The sequence below is a fragment of the Ursus arctos genome, unplaced genomic scaffold, assembly GCF_023065955.2.
Source record: "Ursus arctos isolate Adak ecotype North America unplaced genomic scaffold, UrsArc2.0 scaffold_12, whole genome shotgun sequence".
In the NCBI taxonomy this organism is placed as follows: Eukaryota; Metazoa; Chordata; class Mammalia; order Carnivora; family Ursidae; genus Ursus; species Ursus arctos.
The window spans coordinates 45827016-45849954 of record NW_026622786.1 but is presented as its reverse complement, the minus strand read 5'-3'; the positions used below and the strand labels follow the sequence as shown (position 1 = coordinate 45849954).

Below are 22939 nucleotides of genomic sequence, written 5' to 3'. Positions count from 1 at the left end.
AAAACAAGCATGTTTTAGGGGCACCTGGGTGGCACAGCGGTTAAGCGCCTGCCTTCGGCTCAGGGCGTGATCCCAGCATTATGGGATCGAGCCCCACATCAGGCTCCTCTGCTGGGAGCCTGCTTCTTCCTCTCCCACTCCCCCTGCTTGTGTTCCGTCTCTCGCTGGCTGTCTCTATCTCTGTCAAATAAATAAATAAAATATTTTAAAAAAATAAATAAATAAAATAATAAAAAAACAAGCATGTTTTAAAGTTAAAACAAGGGTAATCAATCATGGCTACATAATAAAACCTCAAAAACTCTGCTTACCAAAACGTGTATGTTTCCAGAGTTGGCAGTGCTCTATGTGTACTAGCACACATTGATCCTGAGAGAGTAGCATAGCTGGGGGACAACAGAAGTCTTGCATCTGGTATGCTCCTAGACTCTGCCCTCTGTATTTCTTCATTTGGTGAATCTCTACATCTTTTTCTTATAAACATTGTAACCATAAATATAAGATGCTTCAGTAAGTTCTATAAGGCTTTCTATCAAATTATGAAATCCAAGGGTGGTTTTGAGAAATGCTCAGACTGCAGTTGGTGTCAGAAGTGAGCATGAACTTGTGTGAACTCTTCCTTCTTCATGGTTGAATCTTAACTGTTTGCAGATGGGGTTAGAAGTCTTAAACATGGCAGTTTGGAAGATTGTGCCCTTAACTACACAGTGTGGCCAACTCCAGGTAGCCTGGACCAGGAATTGAGTCATCTTCAGTCATGATATTCGTGGAACACTTCCTTCCCCTATTCCTGTAAGTAACCCAGCTTCTATGTGCTATCCCTTACTACTGTCCAGGGAAGTGGAATAAAATAACCTAAACATCTTGGGAAAGAAACAGAGTAATTCAATCCACTTTCTCTTCTGAAACAGCTTCCTGCAGGAAACAAACATACTGTTTTGTTGCCTTCCGCTGTAAGTTACTGAGCTGGCTGCAATGGGAAGTTTGACAACAGATTTCTAATATGGTAGTCTGTCTAATTCTGAGATTCAGTATTAAGAAGTCCATTGTTAGCACACATCTAAACCTGTTCCTCCTTTCTACCGTTATTAATAAAGTTGCAAATTGATTTCCATCTTATGAGTTTGTCCATCTCTCAATTCATCCAGAATTTGAGCAGGATAAATGAAGTTATTTATTATTGCTCCTCTGTCATCCTGTCCAAAATTTTAATAGAAGTAGATATCTGGGGAAAATTTTTCTTAATGAGAAAGAATATAAATGATATCTACATGATGCTTGATGGCAAATTTCCACTTGCCACTGTACCAGACATTTTTTGAAACTATTTACTATCATCTATTAAGATAATGGCAATAAAGATGTACAATAATGGCTAGTTTGGGAAAACTTTTGAAATTAGAATTAACATGATTTGAAAGCTTATATTAAGTTTGAGAAAAGAAGAGATATAGGAGTTTATGGCTTGAGATTTGGGGTATGGTAAATTAATAAAATCCAATGTGAACCTGGGGAAAAGATGATAATTTCACTTGTGAACATATTAATTTTAAGATTGTATGTAGAACATATAGATGTCTAGAATACAGTCTAGAAACCTGGAGTATATAGCTACTAACCATTGCTAAGAGACTTGAATTTTTCCTTCATCTCTAGAAACCTATACTTTCATATTCTTATATCATTTACACATAAATTGATTTTGACATCACTCCTAAATTGGGAAGAACACAAAGAGCTTGCTCATGCTTAGAGATGAGGCATGTCTTTAAGAAATTTCTATCTATCCATGGCATGGTATGTTAGTTCTATTAAAGACTCATATCAGAGAAGCAATGACAGTGAGGTGGTAGAATAGGAGTTTACAATGCTTGTCCTCTCACAGAAACATCAATTTGAAAAACTATCCACACTCAAAAATACCTTTACAAGAGTTAAAAATTCCAGGTCAGAGTTATAGCATCTCAGTGGAGAACAAATTAAAAATGCATTGAAAAAGGTGGGAAGGACAATCTCATATTATTCATAGCACTCCTCCTCCAAGTCCAGGCAGCCCAGTGTCAAGAGAGGCACATTCTCATCAGAGAAGGAAATGAACACTTGACTTTGACGTGGACCCCAGCACCAAGTCTGCCCCAGTAAACTCCAGACCTAGGCCAGCCCCTGTAGGCTCAGGACCCAGCCCATAACCTTGGACCAAGGCATCAGGCCCAGGCCAGTGGCTAGCCAGCCCCTATGGACTCACACTCAAGGGTCTCCCCAGCACCAGGCTGTCTCCTGTGGACACAGGCTTTCAATTGGCCCCTATGAACACAGGGCCCAGGCCCACCTTTTTGGATCTAGTCACAAGGCCTGATCTCACAAACCCACATAAAGGGCTCACTCCACTAGTCCCTGGTGCCAGGATGGCACCCAGAGACTCAAGATCCAAACACACCTATGGACGCCTCTGTTAGGCCACAGAATCAAGTGACAAGCCTGTCCTTTACATGAAAGCATCAGACTTACCCCAGCGGACAGACTCCAGACCCATTCCCATGGACCCAGGCACCAGATCAGCCTATCTGTAGACCCCAGAATGTAGATGGTCCTCCCAGAATCTAGATGGCTCTCCCAGAATCTGATGGGCTGACTAGTGACGGGCTTTCCCTGCCAAAGCCAGCCTGTAAAGATGTAGAGGTGCCTACTTCTTCAAATGTGCAGACACCAATGCAAGGCCACAAGTATAACAAATAATCAGAGAAACACACTATCGATGGAACAAGATTAAGCACCACTAACTAACCCTAAAGAAATAGAGATCTAGGGGCACTTGGGTGGCTCAGTTAGTTAAGTGTCCAACTCTTGATTTCAGCTCAGGATTGAGATCAAGCCCCAGGGTGGGCTCTGAGCTGGGCATGGAGCCTACTTAAGATTCTCCATCTCCCTCTGCCCCTTCTCTCTAAAAAGCAAAACAAAAACAAAAACAAATAGAGATCTATGGACTATCAGACAAAAAATTCAATATAATTATTTTAAAAGAGTTCAATGAGTTACAACAAAATCAGTAAAATAATAAATGAACAACATGAGAAGTTAAAGAGATATAAGATTCCAAACAAAAGCTGTATGAGTTCATTACCACTAGACCTTCCCTACAAGAAATACCAAAAGGAGTTCTTTAAGTTGAAATGAAAGGATATTAACCAAAAATGTAATAATATGAAAATATAAAACTCACAGTAAAGGTAAGAATGTAATCAAATTCATAATATTCTAATACTGTAGTGGTGGTGCATAAATCACTTTTAACTTTGATATAAAAGTTAAGAGATAAAAAGTATCAAAATAACTATAGGTATAATAATTTGTTAATGGATACACAATACATAAAACATGTAAACTATAACAAATAATAAATCGTGCTAGGAGAGTAAGTTGAAGTATTAATTTTTCTGTATGGTCAAACTTAAGTTGTTCTCAGCTTATAATAGACTTATGTTTTCTGTAAGACTATTAAAAAACTGGTAAAAACAATTAAAAACCTGTAGTAAATGTACAAAAGATAATGAAAAAGGGAAGCGTACTACTCCCCCCCCCCAAAAAAAATCACAAGGGAACAAGAGAAAGAAAAAGAAACAAAGAAACAAACTACAAAACAATTAAAATATATAGAGTGTTTGAATGGATAAAAAAATTAAGCTCCAATAATATGTTGCCTATGAGATTCACTTCTGCTTTAAGGAAACATATGTGCTATAAATTAAGGGATGAAAAAGATATTGAATGCTAAGGGTAAACAAAAAAGAGTAGGTGTATACTTAGACAAAATAAACTTTAAGTCAAAAACGGTCACAAGAGACAAGGAAGGTTACTATGTAATGCTAAAGGGGTCAATTCATCAAGAAGATAAACAACCATAAATATAGATGCACCATAAACTGGAACACCTAAATATATAAAGCTAATATTACATAATAGAGAAAGAGACCCAAATAGTAGGAGACTCTGATACTTCACTCTCATGATGAATAGATCCTACAGACAAAATATGCAAGACGAAACAGCAGACATGAACAACATTATGGATGAGATGAATCTAACAGATTACATAATGGTGCATCCAATAGCAACACGATGAACATTCTTTTCCACTGCACATGGAATATTCTCCAAGATAGGATAAATGTTAGGCAAAAAAACTAGCTCTTAACAAATTTAAGAAGACTGAAAACATATCAAGTATCTTTTCCAGCCACACTGGTATGAAACTAGACATCAGTAAAAGAGGAAAATTCAATAATTCATAAGTATATGGAACTTAACATAATCCTGAACAAATGCGTCAAAGAAGAAATCAAAAGGGAAATAAAAAAATATGTGGAGACAAAGTTAAATGTAAGAACAACATACCAAATATTACAGGATGCAACAAAAATAGTTCTAAGAGGGAAGTTTATAGCAAGAAGTGCCTACATGAAGAAAAAAAAAGTTCTTAAACAGCCTAGCTTTATACCTCAATAACAAAAAAAGCCACACTAAACCTAAAGTTATCAGAATGAAGGGAATAATAAAGATCATAACAGAAACAAATACAGACCAGAAAAAGAATAGGAAAGATCAGTAAAACAGAGTTGGTTTTGAAAACAAAAATTAAATTGACAAACCTTTAGCTAACCTAAAGAAAAAAAAAGCTGCAAATAAATTGTAAGTGACAGAAGAGACATTACAACAGATAATACAGATATGCAAATGATCATGAGACTACCATGAACATTTACACACCAACAAATACGATAAGTTAGAATAAATGGATAAATTCCTAGAAGCATACAAAGTACTAAGACAGAATCATGAGGAGGTAGGAAGTTTATTTTTTTAATATTTGTTTATTTGAGAGAAAGTGAGCAAGAGAGAGAGAGAGAGCACACAATTCAGGGGGAGGGGCAGAGAGAGAGAGGGAGAAGCAGACTCCCCACTGAGCATGGCCCCTGATGCACAGCTCAATCCCAGGACCTCAGGATCATGACCTGAGCTGTAGGCAGGTGCTTAACTGACTGGACTACCCAGATGCCCCCAGGAGGTAGGGAGTTTAAACAGGCATATATCAAATAAGGAGACTGAACCAGTATTGGAAAGCCCCCCCTCCAGCCCCTCAAAAACAAAAACACAACCAAAAAGACCCCAAATCTCAGAGCTTCATTGGTGAATTCCACCAAACATTTAAATAAGAGCTAATGCCAATCTTACTCAAACTCTTCCAAAATGTTGAAGTGCGGACACTTTCAAACTCATTTTACAAGGCCAGGGTTATTCTCATACCAAAGCTGGACAAGTACACTTGTCCATACCAATATGCCCAATGAATATGAATTCCATACCAATACGCCCGATGAATATGAATTCAAATATCCTCAACAAAATCTTAGCAAACCAAACTCAATAGCATATTAAAAGGATCATATACCACCACCAAGTGTGATTTATCCCTGGAATGTAAGGATGAATAAATAAATGCAAACCTTAATTGTGATACATCTCACTAACTGAAAGTGTAATACCATATGATCATTGCAATAGATGCAAAAAAAGAATTTAACCAAATTCAATACTCTTTCATAATAAAAATTCTCAATGAGAGAGGTATAGATTGATGACTTCATCATAATAAAGGCCATGCATGACCTTGCTAACATGATACTCAAGGCTGAAAAGTTGAATGCTTTCCCTATCAAGAAAAATACAAGGATGCCCACTCAGGCCACTTCTGTTCAATATAGTGCAGGAAATATAAGACAGAGCAATCAGGCAAGAAAATAAAGTGCATCCAAATCACAGGAAGGGAAGAGTAAAATTACTTCTGTTTGCATAAGACATAGTCTTTTATAAAGAAAACCTTAAAGACTCCACTAAAAATTTTAGCATAAATTCAGTAAAGTAGCAAGGATATAAAATCAACATACAAAAATTTAGTTGCATTGCAATACACTTACAATGCATTCTCTAAAAAAGAAATTATGAAAACAATTTCATTAATAATTTCATCAAAAACAGTGAAATGCCTAGGAATAAATTTAACCAAAGTGAAGGACCTGTACATAGAAAACTATGAGAGATTTATGAAAGATATTGAAGAATGCACAAGTAGAAAGATATCCCATGTTCATGGATTAGAAAAATTAGTATTGTTAAAATCTATACTACTCAAAAAGATCAACAGATTCAATACTATCCCTATCAAAATCCAAATGGCATTTTTCACAGAACTAGAATGAATTATACTAAAATTTATACAAGAACACAAAAGACCATCAAAAGCCAAAGTAATCTTGAGCAAAAAGTACAAAGCTGGAGGCATCACACAACCTGATTTCAAAATAAACTACCAATCAATAGCAATCAAAACATCATGGTAAACATACAGACCAACAGAATAGAATAGAGAATCCAGAAATAAATACACATATTTATGGTCATTGATTTTTGACAAAGGTTCCAAAAATACATGATGGGGAAATGGCAATCACTTCAGTAAATGTTGGGAAAACTGATTATTCACATGCAGAAAAATAAAATTGGACCCGTATCTCACTCCCACCAAAATCAACTCAAAGTAAATTAAAAACTTAAATGTAAGACCTAAAATATAAATCTACTAGAGGAAAACATAGGGGAAAAGCTTTATGATATTTGTCTTGGCAATGAATTCATGGGTATGACACCAAAAGCAGAGGCAACAAAAGCAAAAATAGACAAATGGATATCAAAAAGCTTCTGCACAACAGAGAAAACAATCAACAGAGTAAAATGACAACTTAAAGAATGGGAGAATATATTTGCAAACCATATATCTGATAAGGGGTTAATTTCCAAAATATATAAGGAACACAAAGAACTCAACAGTAAGAAAATAAATAGTAAGAAAACAAAAAACCAATTAAAAATGAGTAAAGTACCTGGATATTTCTCCAAAGAAGACATAGAAATGGTTAACAGGTACAGAAGAAGATGTTCAAAGTCACTAATCATCATGGAAATCTAAATCAAAACTACAATGAAAGATCACCTCACACCTTTAAAATGACTATTAAAAAAGACAAGTGGTGAGTATACGGGAAAAAAAAGAAACCCTTGTGCAACTAAGTGTCCATCAGTGGATAAAAAGATAAAGAAGTGATAAATATATAAAATAGAACGTTATTCCGGCTTAAAAAAGGGAATCCTGTCATTTGAGACATGAAGAAACCTGGAGGACATTATGCTAAGTGAAATAAACAAGGCACAGAAAGACAAATACTGCGTGATCTCAGTGATATGTAGACTCTAAAAAAGCTGAACTCAAAGACTTTAACATAGTAGACTGCTACTGGTACTGGGTGTGGGGGAAGTGAGGAGATGTTGCTCTAAGGGTACAAAGTTGCAGTTATGTGGGATTAATAGGTCTAGAAATATGATGGATAACATGTTGGCTATAGTTAAAATTGTATTGAACACTACGAATAATATGTTGAGAGTAGATTTTAGTTGTTCTTATCACACACACACACACACACACACACACACACAAAATGGGTGAAAAAGGTGAAGGGATTAAGAGGTACAAAATTCCAGTTGTAAAATAAATAAGTCACTGCGATAAAAATCATAGCATGGGGGAAATAGTCAATAATATTGTGCTGATGTTGTGTGATGACAGATGGTGACTATACTCATGGTGAGCAATAGCTTAATGTATAGAGTTGTTGATTCATGATGTTATATACCTAAAGCTAATATAACATTGTATTTCAACTATAATGTTTAAAAAAGGGTAATTATCTAAAAAGACATATTAGCTTGACCACAGTAGTCTTTTCACTACATATATGTATATCAAACCATGTTGCACAACTGATACAAATTTTAAAAATACGTACAAACCTAGATTTATATATGTAATTAGATACACACACCAAAAATCCTTATATCCATATAACTTTGGCATAAGTTCAGAGAATATGAAAAATAGAACCAAAAACTATTTTTTTCTTTATACCCAAATTTCCAGGGGAAAGGTTCAACAAGGTACCAGGCAAAGATAGAGGATTTTAAAAATGAGTGATCTGAAAGACAGAAAATAAAGGACTAATTAACAATGATACAATCAATTTTGTATTTTAAAAGCAGTAGATAGTATAATTCTTATGGGGCCTTTTGCAACCCAAGATTTTTTTTTTTTTTTCCACTTTCTGATCCTTATTTGACTTTTTGAAAGTTTTGGTTAGAAAACTAGCTCAGGGAACATATGCTTTTCACTAAGTGCTCTAATAAACCATCAGTCACTTTAAAGGTCTTCAAACTGTGTCATACTTTTTCGTTTGGAAATAAAACCACTGTGTGCATCTAATTTTAATGTGCTGATTCCTTTCACTAAGGGCCCTGTGTACAGCTAAGTAAAAAAAAGAAAAAAAAATTCAGGTTTTTAATTATTAGGCAGCCTGTTTGGGTTGAAAATCTGTAATTATATGTTAGAAGATGTCAGGCAGGAGAAGAAATAAGAAAATGCTTAAGGGATTGGGGTAAAGAAATGAATGCAATTTATAAGTTCATATTTAACATCAAGGACCTCAGATTTTAAGATCCATATTCTCAGCAAAAAATGGCTGTTTTACTGTGATAGGATTTCCCTGGAGGAAACTGCTAAGCAGGTAGTTTGGAACAGGAAGCATATTCCAAAATGCTTTGAAATAATACCAAACATATATATAGCACTTAATTGTAAGACTTTATATGGAGAAATTTTAAGGAATTCACTCAAACAATTATGGGGACTGGCAAGTCCAGATTAAAATCTGCAGGACAGTCTCAAAGTCTGGAGACCCAGGAAAGAGCTTGATCCTGCAGCTTGAGTCAAAAGGCAGTCCAGAAGCAAAATTCACTCTTCCTTGGGGGACCTCAGTCTTGTTCTCCTAAAGCCTTAACTGATTGTATAAAGCTCACCCATGTTATGGAGGGTAATTTGCTTTACTCAAAGTCTACCAATTAAAACAATTTCATTTAAGGGGAGACTGAGGGGTTCAGTTGGGTAAGGAAACAACTTGATTTCAGCTCAGGTCATGATTTCAGGGTCCTGAGATGGAGCTGCCCTTTGGCCTCCACGACGGGTGTGGAGCCTACTTAAGATACTCTCTTTCCCTCTGCCCCTCCAACCCCACCCCCCTCACGAATGTGCTCTCGCTCTCTCTCAAAAATAATTAAAAAAATGAAACAATTTCATTTAAAAATACCTTTTCAGCAACATCTAGGTCTAGCCAAGCTGACAGATAACATTAACCATTGTATCTAAGTAGTAGAGTCAAACTATAAACCCAAGCAGTGCTCAAACTTTGAAAAGCTCCAGTTAAGACTAGGAAAAAACGGTGATTATTTACCCCAAAGGAAAACTGTGAAGTATTCGCCGGCTTGATTTTATTTCCTTTCTATAGACCATTTTTCTAGAGGTTTCTTATTTTTGTCTTCTCTTTGGTGAATGGTACTAGTCTCTCTCTTTATCTTTGGTTAATGCTACCGAAGTGACCATTGACAGTAAATGAAGTCTTAGCATTTCAAATGATTTTGTTTTCACCATGGGATAGCAGGATAGAATAAGAAGTCACATGCAGATCTGTGGTCAGTTCTCACTTCTACTCTAGTTTCTTTTAGTACTTACAGCACATCTGTAGGACCCTAGGCAAGATAGCAATCCTTAGTTTCAGATGTTTTAAAACCTGTAAAACAGTGTAATAACTACCTCACAAAAAGTTTTTAAATTTAAGTAAAAAAAGTCACATAATACGCCCAACTCGGTAGGTCTCATTCATATGGGCATCCAATAAAATGCTAAGTTATCCTTCCCTTGAAGCACATATAATTGCCAAAATTATTTCAAAACTCAAATGAAACTTTCTATTAGAATTTAAATGGAGGTAGTGGAGATGCTTTAGACAAAAAGGGATCCTACTTTTTCATTCTCTCTCACCCCATTTATCTATGTATTTATCTACTTTTCTATTTTCTACCTTTAAAAAAGCCCTACTTTCACATAGTACTGATTCCATGTATGAAGCACTATGTTGGAAGGCATATATAACATACATCATTTTATTTAACAATTCAAAAAATGTTTATTGCATATAAACTATGTGCCAGGCACATTTATATCCATGTTCAATGGCCTTTTGTAGTTTTTATTCTTATTTAATAATTTTTTTTAAAGATTTTATTTATTTATTCGACAGAGATAGAGACAGCCAGCGAGAGAGGGAACACAAGCAGGGGGAGTGGGAGAGAAAGAAGCAGGCTCATAGCAGAAGAGCCTGATGTGGGGCTCGATCCCATAACGCCGGGATCACGCCCTGAGCCGAAGACAGACGCTTAACTGCTGTGCCACCCAGGCGCCCCTTATTTAATAATTTTTTATCCATATGAGATGGATAGGAAATAGTAAAGATGGTTAGAACCCATGGCTATCTGCTCTCAAGGACCTCAATTTTCCAATCACGTAACTTCTAGCAGCACTAAACCAATCTACATAAATTCAGTCCTGGAGAAATGGCTCTAGGACCAAGGTTGTCAGAAGTATTTGTTGGTCTAGTCAGTTCCCTCTCAGACTAGTTCTGATTTTCTCTTTTACTTGCTTCACTGTGAGTGGTAACATTATAATATTGCTTATGTGCCAGAGTACCAGTATCCGTTAAAATCATATTCTGAACACAAATTGCGCTCATTTTAAACCGCACTGCTGGGGTAAGAGTAAAGGTAATTGTTATTACCTGATGCACTAGCCATGAAGATTAATTAAATAAATCTCCTAATTGCCCAGCCTATTAATATTGAAGAACTCATATGTGAACAGATGGACCACACTTGGCAGGTTTTTTCCCACATTCTCTAAAAAAAATATATATCCTGACAGAATTTGTGCAGTCCTGCCATATTCCATTTCAGCCAGGCTTGTTTTAGCTAACCGAGCTTTCCAAAAATTTAAAAGCATTAGTCATAACTTGAAGCAAACAGAATATTTTTTTATAGTACAAATGGCACGTGAACCAGTGGTCACATGGACTATGTTCATGATGCAGACTGCTACATCATGTTTCAAACACAGGCAGGAGCGTGGCTTGAGACTAATTGCTCTTGCTTCTAGGGTTTAAACCAAATCATCATCATCATCCAATAAAATGACATTTCCATTGCATTATGCATCATAAGTGGGGATACACAAGGTCCTAGTCATTCATACTTGAAATTTACTATTCTCAGTAACTAAATATGTCTACTCAGTAGGTAGGAACAACAAATAATGCAAGTGTCAAAGAGAGAAGCTTTAGATATATTATGGGGACTCTTTCAAAATGTTCTCTTAAAGCATTCTAAGAATAACTTTTTGCTTCAGTGTATATACAGTATGCCATGTGGTTGGCAGTGAAATTTTAATATTTTATCCCATTTAACCCTAGGACAACATTGAAATGTTGGCATTTCTATCCCCATGTTACAGATTACGATACTGAGGCTTAGAAAGATTAAGTAACTCGCCATTATCAAATAGTGCTTGGTAGAGCCAGGATTTGAGCTCATTTGTCTAACTCAAAGATCAAACTCTTACCCACTAAGCCTTGGTATCGCTCTGTATAATAGCCTGGGGAAAATAAGGGTAGAAAATGGGTAAGAGCTGATTTTTATAGTATCTGATGCTGTCCACTAGAATTTGTGGTCAGTACTTTACGGATATGCTAATATTGATACACAACCATATTAAGCAGGTAATATTTTCTTCATTCTGCAGTCAAGAAAATTGTTCCAAACAGGCTAAGTAATGTATCTTAGGGAATGCAGTTAATAGGAGATGAGGCCAGGATCCAAAACCAGATCGGTTATCCTCTCTTCATTGCAGTCTCATTATGGTGAAACTAGGCATCCAGGATTACAGATTTTGCGAGAGAGCAAGCGAGAGAGCGAGAGCAGTGTGAGGGGCAAAAGAAGCAGACTTCCTGCTGACCTGGGAGCCTGATGCAGGGCTCAATCACGGGACTCTAGGATTATGACCTGAGCAGAAGGCAAACACTTAACCAACTGAGCCACCCAAGCACCCCAAGTGACCTTATTTCAATTAGTGTTAGGCTTTACTATTTCATTAATGTTTATCTAAAACAAAAAACAAAAAACAAAAGACACACACACACACACACACACAAAAACTTATTAAAAACTTTGTAAGTATGAACCTGCATAAAAGTTTAGAAACAAGGGAAAATATAAACACATAGCCATACGCAGAATTATAATATTGCAGTACTTCATTCCTTGCCCCCATCCATACTGTCTAATAAGTTAGAAACTTTAGTTTCAGCCTATGTATCCTTCTTACTCTATTGTCCCTATTGGTTATCAGATCCTATCATCTTTGTTTTTAAAAACACTCCCCAACATTTATTTAATTCTACTCAAGCTTATTGTCAAAAATTGAGTCCAGGATTACTTCCAAACTTGATTCCCTTCTTCTGATTTGAGTATTCTCAATTATATTACCCATATTACATTATGAACTATCTTCTATCAAACAATTCTGATCAGACGGGCCTTTCTTATAAAAACTTCATGTGGTTTTCTCTTCTCCTTAGGATAAAATCCAAACATTCTGACGTGGTTATAAGACCTTCAAGATCTGGTTCTGCTTTCTCCAGTATAATTTGCCCAAAATATATGTCCCCTTTTATTTATATCCCAAATACATAGGGCATATTGCCTCAAATATACCATTATTTTTCTTATCTGAGTTGTTCCAGGGGGGAAAAAAAAGACTTTGAGAAAATAATATGAATGTCAATGGTTAATTTGGGAGGAAATACCAAGAAGCCAGTGCAGTTGTGTTAATGAGTGAGTTACTAACATGAGCAACGGACCTGGAGCCTCTGGGGGATTGTATGGTAACATTCTAAGTATTCTCACCTGAGTGGAGAGGAGTTAGGGTATTTATTTACCATCTCCGATCTCCATCTTTGTGGGCATATCACAGGACTCCCTAGCAACTCTGGCCTGTCCTGAGTGTTGGTCAAAGTAGGGCTGACTTATGCATTAAGTAGTGTCTATGACCCATAATACTTTGAGAGACCTTCAGAAGTTTTAATTTCCTTTAAACTCATAACAAACAATGAATACAGTACAGATTTTGTCTTTATACCAACACAGGCATGAAATACAATGCTTAATACTTTATTTTATTTTTACTTTTTTTATGGACCTAGGTGGCTCAGTCCGTTAACCATATGCTTTTTGGCTCAGGTGATGATTTCAGGGTCCTGGGATCTAGCCCTGTGCAGGGCTCCCTGCTCTGTAGGTAGTCTGCTTCTCCTTAGCCTTCCGCCCCTCCCCCACCTTGCCTGCGTGCATGCACATTCTCTTTCTCTCAAATAAAATCTTTTAAAAAAAAAAAATTTATGGAGGAAGAGGCTCCATGAAGACTAATTTAGAGTCCACAGAAGTTATAATGAGGCCCTAGGATGAACATCCTCATGTAGCCAGAAAGCTTTCAGGCAGACAGACATGGTTACAAAAATTAGCGCATCACAGCATCTGCTCCAGAGTATCCACAAGTGTTAAAATATTCGTTATCTGTGCAACACTCACTCTGTGTCATTTACCTCATAACCTGTCCCTTCAGTAATCCCCTAATACACACACATACATTCTCAAAAATGCTTCTGATAAATTCCATTAACTCCTTAATTTCAAGTTTAAAAGTCACTGAATCTGGAAATTGTTTCCTGATCCCCATGTCTGGACTAGATGCAGTTTTTATGCACTTTGAGATCTCCTTTTATGTCCCCATCACTGTGTTTTTCACACAGGAATCCCACCTTTACTTGCGTCCCTCCTCTCTACTAGATTGCGGGATCTGGGAGGGGAGGATCCAGTTTTGCATCCACATGCACCGTGCAAGCACAGTGACTGGCACATAGTAATCAGTTATTATCAGGTAAATTAAACTGATTAGTCATAAATTTAGTCTTAAACCGTTGAGTTATATTTGAAGTTGTTTAGAGAGAGTGCACTGGATCATGTTATGTCAAGTTAGCTAAAGCTGGACACTTTTCCAGAATCACTTCCCTTGTACAATTCTGAGTAAAAAACAAAAGAAGAAAGTACATGAGATTTGGCAGACAGAAGGCAGAAATCATTATTCTCAAAAGGTTATCACAATCAGCCATAGTGATGGACAGAGGTGCCCAGCAATGCCTCATTCTTCTCTGTTGCACATTCAGCTTATCTTCCTGACTACTGGCCATGCTAATCAAAAGTGGATTCAAGCCTGCTGCTAAGATCTTGGCTGTGGACCTGAAGCATGATGACTATGCACACAGAACAAGTCCCTAAAGGTGGCAGTTTCAATAGACTTGTGTGGGTGCGGTGGGGGGTGGGAGGGAGGGTCCCTCTTCACAGTTCCTCTCTGGTATCCACATGTACTGGGCTTCTTGCTATAGACATACTAGATATTATTTCTCTCATTTTCCCATTCGCAACTTCCAGATTTTCACTGTTCCAGTTTTTCCCACATTCGCTATGTCTAATTCCTGTAATAAGTCTATTATTCCCATAATATGTATAATGGATCTGCTTTTATCCCCTGAACTCGGATGGAGGCAGTAACATTTGATTGCATGGATGTACCACAGTATCTTAAACCACATTGCCATATATTTCGTTGTTCTCTTTTCAATCTTAACACTGATGAACAAACTTACTTATAAATATTAACATCATGATACTTTGCAGTCTTAATATATTTTTCAGGCTTGTCATGTGTCTTCCTTTGGTGAGCCTTCTTGAAAAGGAATTGAAAGAATTCTTTATGTTGTTTTTAACAAATGTTTGTATAATAGGATGTCATTGTGAACATTTTCTACCAGCTTTGGCTGAGACACAGCAATTACAGAACTAAATAAATGTCAACAATTTCTTTAATCTAAAGTAAGATGCTAGACTACTATTGCTGGACCTACGAGGAATTTAAGAAAAAATAATTTTGCCATAAACACAACTTTGAAATTGAAGATCTAAAAAAGCTGAGGTTGAAGAATCCTGGCCCAATTAAGTTTTTAGATAATTTTTTTTTTTTTTCTGAGCCTCCTTGCTGCTACGAAGAATGTGAGGTGGGCTCAGGGTAGTGTGAAGGGAGTCTTTCCATTTACCTCAAGTCTAGTGAAAGAAATTTTCAGAGGGCCACTTGGAAAACTTTATATTTATTATCTGGAATCATTTTTGGGAGAAAGGTCATGGGGCAGAAGAGGCTGAAAATGGTAACTGACCCACATCCAAAAGACTAACATAAAAACCTTCTTCTGGAACAGTCTATGTAGTAGCAGAGGGAAGAAAGGCAGCTGCTATGTGAAGAAGCTATGCATGGCGGACTTAAATAAGACCAACGTACTAGTTGTGGGTCGCTTTGTAGGGAGCCAGCTAGGAACCATCTTTAAAGGGAATTTGCCCAAGAGTCACTTAGAGATATGGCAGGGCTCCATTAGAAATGGTTGTGTTGAATAGATTATAGGACACTTGAAACTGAGGATCAGTTCTGGGGAGGGGGGGGAGGCAGGGAGAGGTAAGCCATAAAAAATCCAGCTCTCACAGCAATTTTTGTTGGATGTTCAGAGTGAGAAAAATCTGAGAAACCCACAGAACCATTCATGAGAGAAAAGTCAGCTTTCAAATCCAGTATTTTCAGTATATGCCAATACCAGATCACGTATGTACCAAATAAGACCTTCTCAGTCCCTTATTTCATCTTCTCCGTTCTTCTCACAGCTATGAAACAGAGGGTGGGAAACAGCTAGAGAATTGGGGTAGAGGTAGGAGGAAGAGGGGTATTAAAAGTTATACGGAGGGAGAGACAGAGAGAAGGGAGAAGAGATTGATGAGGCCCTCCTCCACCATTGCAGCCCCCCCAACGCAAGCCATTCCTACCAGGAGAGAGAAGATACAGTTTTAAAAGAAGCTTGGATTTTCCTTATAAAAGTCTATTTGGTATCATAACAACTAAACTGTGACTGTTCATTTGGCTAAAGTGATCAGAAATAAGTTTTAATATATAAAACTGACCAAAAGATTACAGTAGACTGAGATGCAAAAAATGAGCCACAGATTTAGATTTAAAATGAAAAACGCTTTCTACTGAGCCCTGTAGAATCCTGTACTTTCAACACAGTAGTCAAAAGAAAACCATCAAGCATGATGAGCAACTCTACATATACAGAAAGATTATGTTCCTTCAACTATTACAAAATAGAATTCACCAAAAGGAGAAGCACAAGGCAGGGTGCCCTATGTATTATAAGAAAAATCATACTTTAACATAATTGCTTCATTTTATGTTTCTAAATATACAATATATTCTTCAACAACCCTTTAAATTTATGGATTTCTTTCTAAAGGCCATCTATAATAATCTGGCCATGTAATTCCTGGCCAAGAAATAAATCTTTATCCCCACCTATACACCAAATGTATCATAAAGAATGTGAGCTTTGTTGTGAGAGCATAATATAAATATACAATAATAGCATCAAGTTCTGATTGAAAATATTATGATCAGTAGTATTGTGCACTGACAAATATATTTCGTTTTTGCTTTAGACAAAATTATATTCAATGACCATCAATGTTATGTACCAAAAAGCATGCATTTTAAAATGAAATACTTCTCCCTTTCTTGACAAAGAAAAGGACTCTCAATTACCTACGAGGAAATGCCTCATACGTGAAGGGGCATCATAATTTCTAAAAATCTATTTATAAATAGAAGATAGTATTAGACATAAAGTAGAAAGAATATCGGTCATAGAAGCCACTGGACTTAAATTTCAGTTCACTTGTTTACTAGCTGTTGGTCTTGGGCAAGCCATTTAATCTTTCTCTATATGGCAATTTACCAGAAAAACAAAATCAAAAACAAAAAAGAGGTAGTATGTACTTAGAGATCACTGTAGGGTTAAAAACAATTCACTCACATAATATCTTATTCTACTCCATTACTGTTCAAATACTATTTTCTCTGTTACACAGATTTTTAAAGAATGAAGCTTATATAAGTTTAGTGATTTTTATAAGACATATAAAAACAGACATAGTCAGATTTTCTGGCTATCTTGGTTATTTAGCTCTGCATAAAAACCTTGCCTCCCCAACTCCTCCCCAGAATTCAATGTTTTGAAAGAACAATGGTTTTGCTCTCTCTTATGGTTTGGTGCACTGACTGGCATTAGCTATTCCACATGGTGTCAGCTAGTGCTACAATTATCCGGTGGATTTTTGGGCCAGAATAACAAAGATGGGTCTCCTAGAAGGAAGAGCTGATATAGACCATTGACTGGTCATTCGGCATGGGCTCTGAAACAGAACGTCTACATTTTGTTTCTCCGTATGGCCTGGGCTTATCATAACATGGTGGTTGATTTCTTACAGGAAGATTCTCAAAAGCAAGAGTTCCAAAGACCAAGAAGGAAACTGCAAGATCTTTTCTGATCCAGCCTTGGAATCCAAGCAGGATATTTCCACCATATTTTAGGATTACAGAGGGCCAGCCCAGATTTAGTATGTAGGGGAAATACACAAGGGCATGAGTAGTTGGAGACTTGGATCATTGGAGGGGGGCATCTTGTAGACTAGCTATTACATTGATTATAAAGCCACTGCATCAAATTATTTTTATGTAATATTATCTGCTCAAATTATTTCAAAACATGGTTGGATAAATATAAAATGAGGAAAAACGAATGACTCACTGTAACATTATTTGCTTTGTCTATTGTACTCCTAGAGCACTCTAACCATATGACATGTTTACAGATATATAAAATAAAAATTATCTGTTTGCACCTCTAACAACCCTACTGAAAACTCCTTATATTTAAAATAGAGTATGAATATAAATATCAATGTCAATTTGACCTGTGTCAAAATGCTGACTCCAACAATTACTAGCTGTATATCTTTCATAGAACCGGATAATGTTACAGACATTCAATATACTTGTTAGTAAAATAGAGTAATAATAAGTGGTTATGAAGTAGCTATTCCTATTGGTTGTGAGGATTAAATAATATAGTGCAGTGAGAATGCTTAGCAGGAGGGCTGAAAGGTGGTAAGTTGTTAAATATATGGTAGCTACTTCTATTATATCCAAAGAACAATTAAATGTAGCAAATATAAATTTAGGGAAAAACTTAGGGAGAGGGAAATGTAACTATTTTCTCTATAATGGAATTTGATTTCTATTTCAAGGCTCTATTCTATAAGGGGTGGCTTTATTTCAGTTAATGAAAGTAAATTTCAATAAATGTATGCCTTGCCCACCTTTCCCTAAGTCAAAGTGTAACAGTGTGAGGTGAACAAAGAAAATCTTAAATAACTGTAGGGCAACTGGAGAGCAGAGAAATTCATGCTCTTTTTTCAGTAAGATCCCCCCAAAATGGAAGATGACATTTTTCTCACCCCTACCTAGCATGTGATGCACCAGAGCTAAAAATTCTTAAGTTTTGCTAGTTGCCTCATGATCTCAGATTGATTTGGAAACAGGGAATGTTTGCCACATGCTAGAGAGGAGTAAGGAAGTAGCTGCGAGAACAAACCATACCAGACTAGACCTTCTATTCAGGTTCAGGGATTGCTACAATGCTTGGACCTGGGGAAAGGTGTTTTTGCACATGACAGTATGGCTATGTAACCTGAGGCTAGGAAGCCCTCCTCTACACCCCACCCCCACCCACACCCCTTCCTGAGCTTCCAGAACCAAAGATATAATCCTGGGAAATAAAGTGGTAAGGTTAAGTACTAAATTGATAGAGATTATAATTCTTTTCTTCAGTGGATTAAGATTTCAAAAAATAGTTTTTATTTAATTATGGAAGGAATGTAACATTTTCGACTTGAATTTCTGGCTTAGATTTTATCAGGTACATATGCATCAAAAAAGAAATCACAGCCTATCACAAAACCTGTTTAAGTGTCATGATCATTGTTAGATAAACTAGCTTGTGGATATAATTGGGAATGTACTAAATTGAACACTCTGAATTACTCCCATATGTAACTTTATGAAAATCCATGTTAAATTTCAATTTGTGGTGTTTTTTTGTTTTGTTTTGTTTTAGATAATTGAGTCAATTCTCAGAAAATAAAATAGAATATAACCATAGAGTGTCAGTCAGCATAAGCAGAGGGTACTTATGCACAAGATATCAAAACGTCTTAGCGTCTACAGAGATCTTCCTGGCAGTTGCTCAAAAGGCCATTTTCAAGTATGAAGGGCAGCAATATTCACTTCTAATGAGTCTTCATTTGTCTTGCTATGGCATGGGACTTAAGATCTCAAAACAATTGGGCCACTGTGACTTAATATATCATTTTCTCTTGTTTTCCAAGTAGCATAGTGTTGCATTTATATAAAGCTATGTCACACTTCATAAATCAACCTCTGAGACAGAGGATAAACAGTCACATAACAAAAAGCATGTGGACAAATGCTTGAGCTCACAAGTCACAGCTCACTGAGCAGCCTTCCCAAAAGCATCTACCCTCGGCTCCTGTCAGCTACTTGCCCAGAACTTACTACATTTTGCATCTTTCCTTTCACAGAAATCACCCAGGCTGATGACATGTGATCAAAGCATCAGAAACAAGTCAATGAATGCCTAACTTTCCAAGGTCTCTGTTCTTGTTTGGTGATTGGTCACAGTGGATCCAGCATCTAAAGAATAGTGTAGCATGGTCAAACCATGTGTGCTTTCTGTTTCAGTGCTTGCTGAGCAGGATATAGCATGATTTTTTTCTTTAAGTCAATATGCAGTGCCTTTTGTTGGAATATTGTAAGAACAAAATAAAACAAAAACAACTGCACTTTTGCAGTCACTTTATAATTAGTTCTTAGGAAAAATGGCGGAGGGAAATGCTCACCTACTCATGCAAATATATCACCACGTAAACTTTTGACTTGTTATGGAGACAACTGAACTAACACAACTGGCCCACAGTGGGAGAAAGGGATACTAGTCAAAGTACTCTGCATCAGGTGGGTTCATATGCATCTTCAGCCTCTGGATAAAGGCTACCTTGACATTTCAGGAATTTGGAAAAGGAAATACTCTAGGATCCTTTCGTATTTGCCATCACCCTTTTTATGTTCCTCAATGGTTAATAGATACTTTGTATCTGAGGGGATGTCAGATTAATCCTTTGTTCCTCTGTAGGTAACTACCCTCCCCTCCCCACCACCAGTAATTTTTCTTTATTTTCTACTGTTTGAAAATAAATATATGCTGAAGCATAGTTTTTGGACATTTGGCCTGCTTGTTATTCTCTGAGTTCCTGGATTGGTGGTTTGGTGTCTGACATTAATTTGGACAAAGTCTCAGTCATTACCGTTTCCAACATTTCTTCTGTTCCTTTCTCGCCTTTCCTTTCCTTCTGTTCTTTCCATTACATGTATTATACCTTTCATAGATCACCCACAGGCCTCAGACATTCTGTCATGTTTCTCTCAGTCTTGGTTCTCATTGCTTTTCAGTTTTGGAGGATTCTATTGAGATATCCTCAAACTCAGATTCTTTTCTCAGCTATGTCCAATCTAGTGGTAAGCCCAAAGGCGTTCTTCATTTCTGTCATGTTTTCAATCTATAGAATATCTTTTTGGTGCTTAGGAATTTCCTGTTTAACTGCCCATCTGTTCTTGCTTGCTGTCTACCTTAACCATTAGAGCCTTTAGCATATGAATCATAGTTTGCTTTAAATTTCTGATGTGATAATTCCAATATCCCCACCATATCTGGTTCTGATGCTTCCTTTAGCTCTTTAAATTATGCGGTCTTGAGGTAATTTTTTTTTTAATAGCCAGACATGATATACCAAGTAAAAGGACTTGCTGAAAATAGGCCTTTAGCCATTTGATGATGAGGTGTTGATGAGGGAAAGAATTCTACAGTCCTATGATTGTCTCAGTTTTTTAGTGAGTCCACCTCTGGACAGTAAACTTCACAAGTTTCGGGTTGGTTTGGGTTGTTTTTTTTTTTTTTTTTTTTTAAATCACCCCTTATGAGGGAAGGACTGGCTAGAGTGGGCTGGAATTGCGTATTTCCCTTCCTCCAGGTCAGTTAAGATTGGATAGTACCCAAACTGGTTAGGCTCTGGTTAAGTAGCCTAGTTGAGTTCTGGAACCTCATTGAGCTCGTGGAACTCACAAAATTGTGCATCCCACCCCCACCAACATTCCTTGGAGTTTTTAATACTTAAGAGTTGTCCATACTGAGCCGCCAACAATTCGTTAAATATAGCATTGGGTTCCTAAGGTAGTTGCTGCTCTTGAGTCTCTGCTACATTAGGTTGTTAGTATCTGTATTCTGCTGTTAGTCTCTACAATCTTGGGTGCTGTGGGTTTTGCCCTGTCTCCTCACCTCTCTTATGAATCCTAGATGGGTTGTGAATTTTTCAGTTTAGCTTTTTACTTGTTGCTAGGATGTAGTGGCAGCTTCCAAGCTCCTTACAGCCAGAATTAGAAATTATGAATTACTCAAAGGATTTGTAAGGCAGTGAAAATACTCTGTATATTATAATGACAGATACTGGTCATCATGTATCTGCCCAATCTACATAATATACAAGAGCAAAATTGAATCTTTGGGTAAATGACTGGCTTTGGTTGATTATAATGTGCCAGTGTAAAGAAGAAGAGCAAGAGATATATGATAAATCTCTGTACCTTCCTCAATGTGCTGTGAACCTAAAACTGCTCTTAAAACAAAAGTCTTAAATAGAAGGTTGGAATCATACAAAGTATGTAAAGTGTGTTCTTTTTTGATCAGAATGAAATTTATAAGAACAATAGAAGAAAATGTGGGAAAAACTAAATTCACAATTATGTGGAAATTACTAAATAACTAAAGGGTCAAACAAGATATCATTAATGAAATTAGAAAATACTTTAAAATGAATGAAAGCAAAAATAATAAAACTTGTAGGATGTAGCTAAAGCTTAGAGAGAAATTTAGAAGATATAATTGCCTAAATTAAAATAAGATGGCAGATCAATAAATCGATATTCTACCTTAATAAACAAGGAAAAGTAAACCAATCCCAAAATAAGCAGAAGGAAGAAAATCTAGAAGGAAATAAATGAAATGGAGAATATAAAAACAAAAGGGGGGGGAATATCAACGAAACCAAAAGTTGATTCTTTTAAAATATCAACAAAATTTAAAGATCTTTAGCTAGCCTACCTTGTCCTCTCCAGAGAGAGACTCATATCAGTAAAATCATGAAGCAAATAGGAGTATCACTTCTGTCACTACAAAAATAAAAGAACTGCAAGAAAATGGTATGGAAAACTACATGACTAAGTTAGGTAACCTAGATGAAACGAATTCCTAGAAAAACAGATATTTCTTAAACTAAGAACAAACATAATCTAAAGAGATCTCTAACAAGGTATTGGATTACTAATTTTAAAACTTCTAAAGAAATTCTATCTCTAGATAGCTTCACTGATTTCCAAACATTTAAAAAAAATTCCAATCCTTTATAAACCCTTCCACAAAACAGAATAAGAGGGAACTCTTCCCAACCTAGTCTATGAATCCAATATTACTCTTATTTAAAAACAAAACATCACAGAAGAAACTACATATCAATATCTCTTATTAATAGACATAAAAAAATCCTTAACAAAATACTAGCAAATTGAATTCAACAACATAAAAAGGATAATGTACGATGACCAAGTGGGATTTATCCTAGATATGTGGTTGGTTCAACATATGAAAAATCAATGAAATATACCATATTAGCAGAATAAAGGATACAGAATGTTTTATAATTTCGATAGACTCAGGGAAAGTATTTGACCATTTTATACATAGTAGAATGGCTAAAACCAAAAAGACAATCACAGGCATTG

General features: G+C 36.4%; 1 long non-coding RNA gene across 1 annotated transcript in view; it reads right to left on the bottom strand.

Moving 5' to 3' along the window:
• Positions 1-22939, bottom strand: part of LOC123001011 (uncharacterized) — a 172720-nt gene that overhangs the window by 18392 nt on the left and 131389 nt on the right. The gene's annotated exons all lie outside the window — the stretch shown is intronic.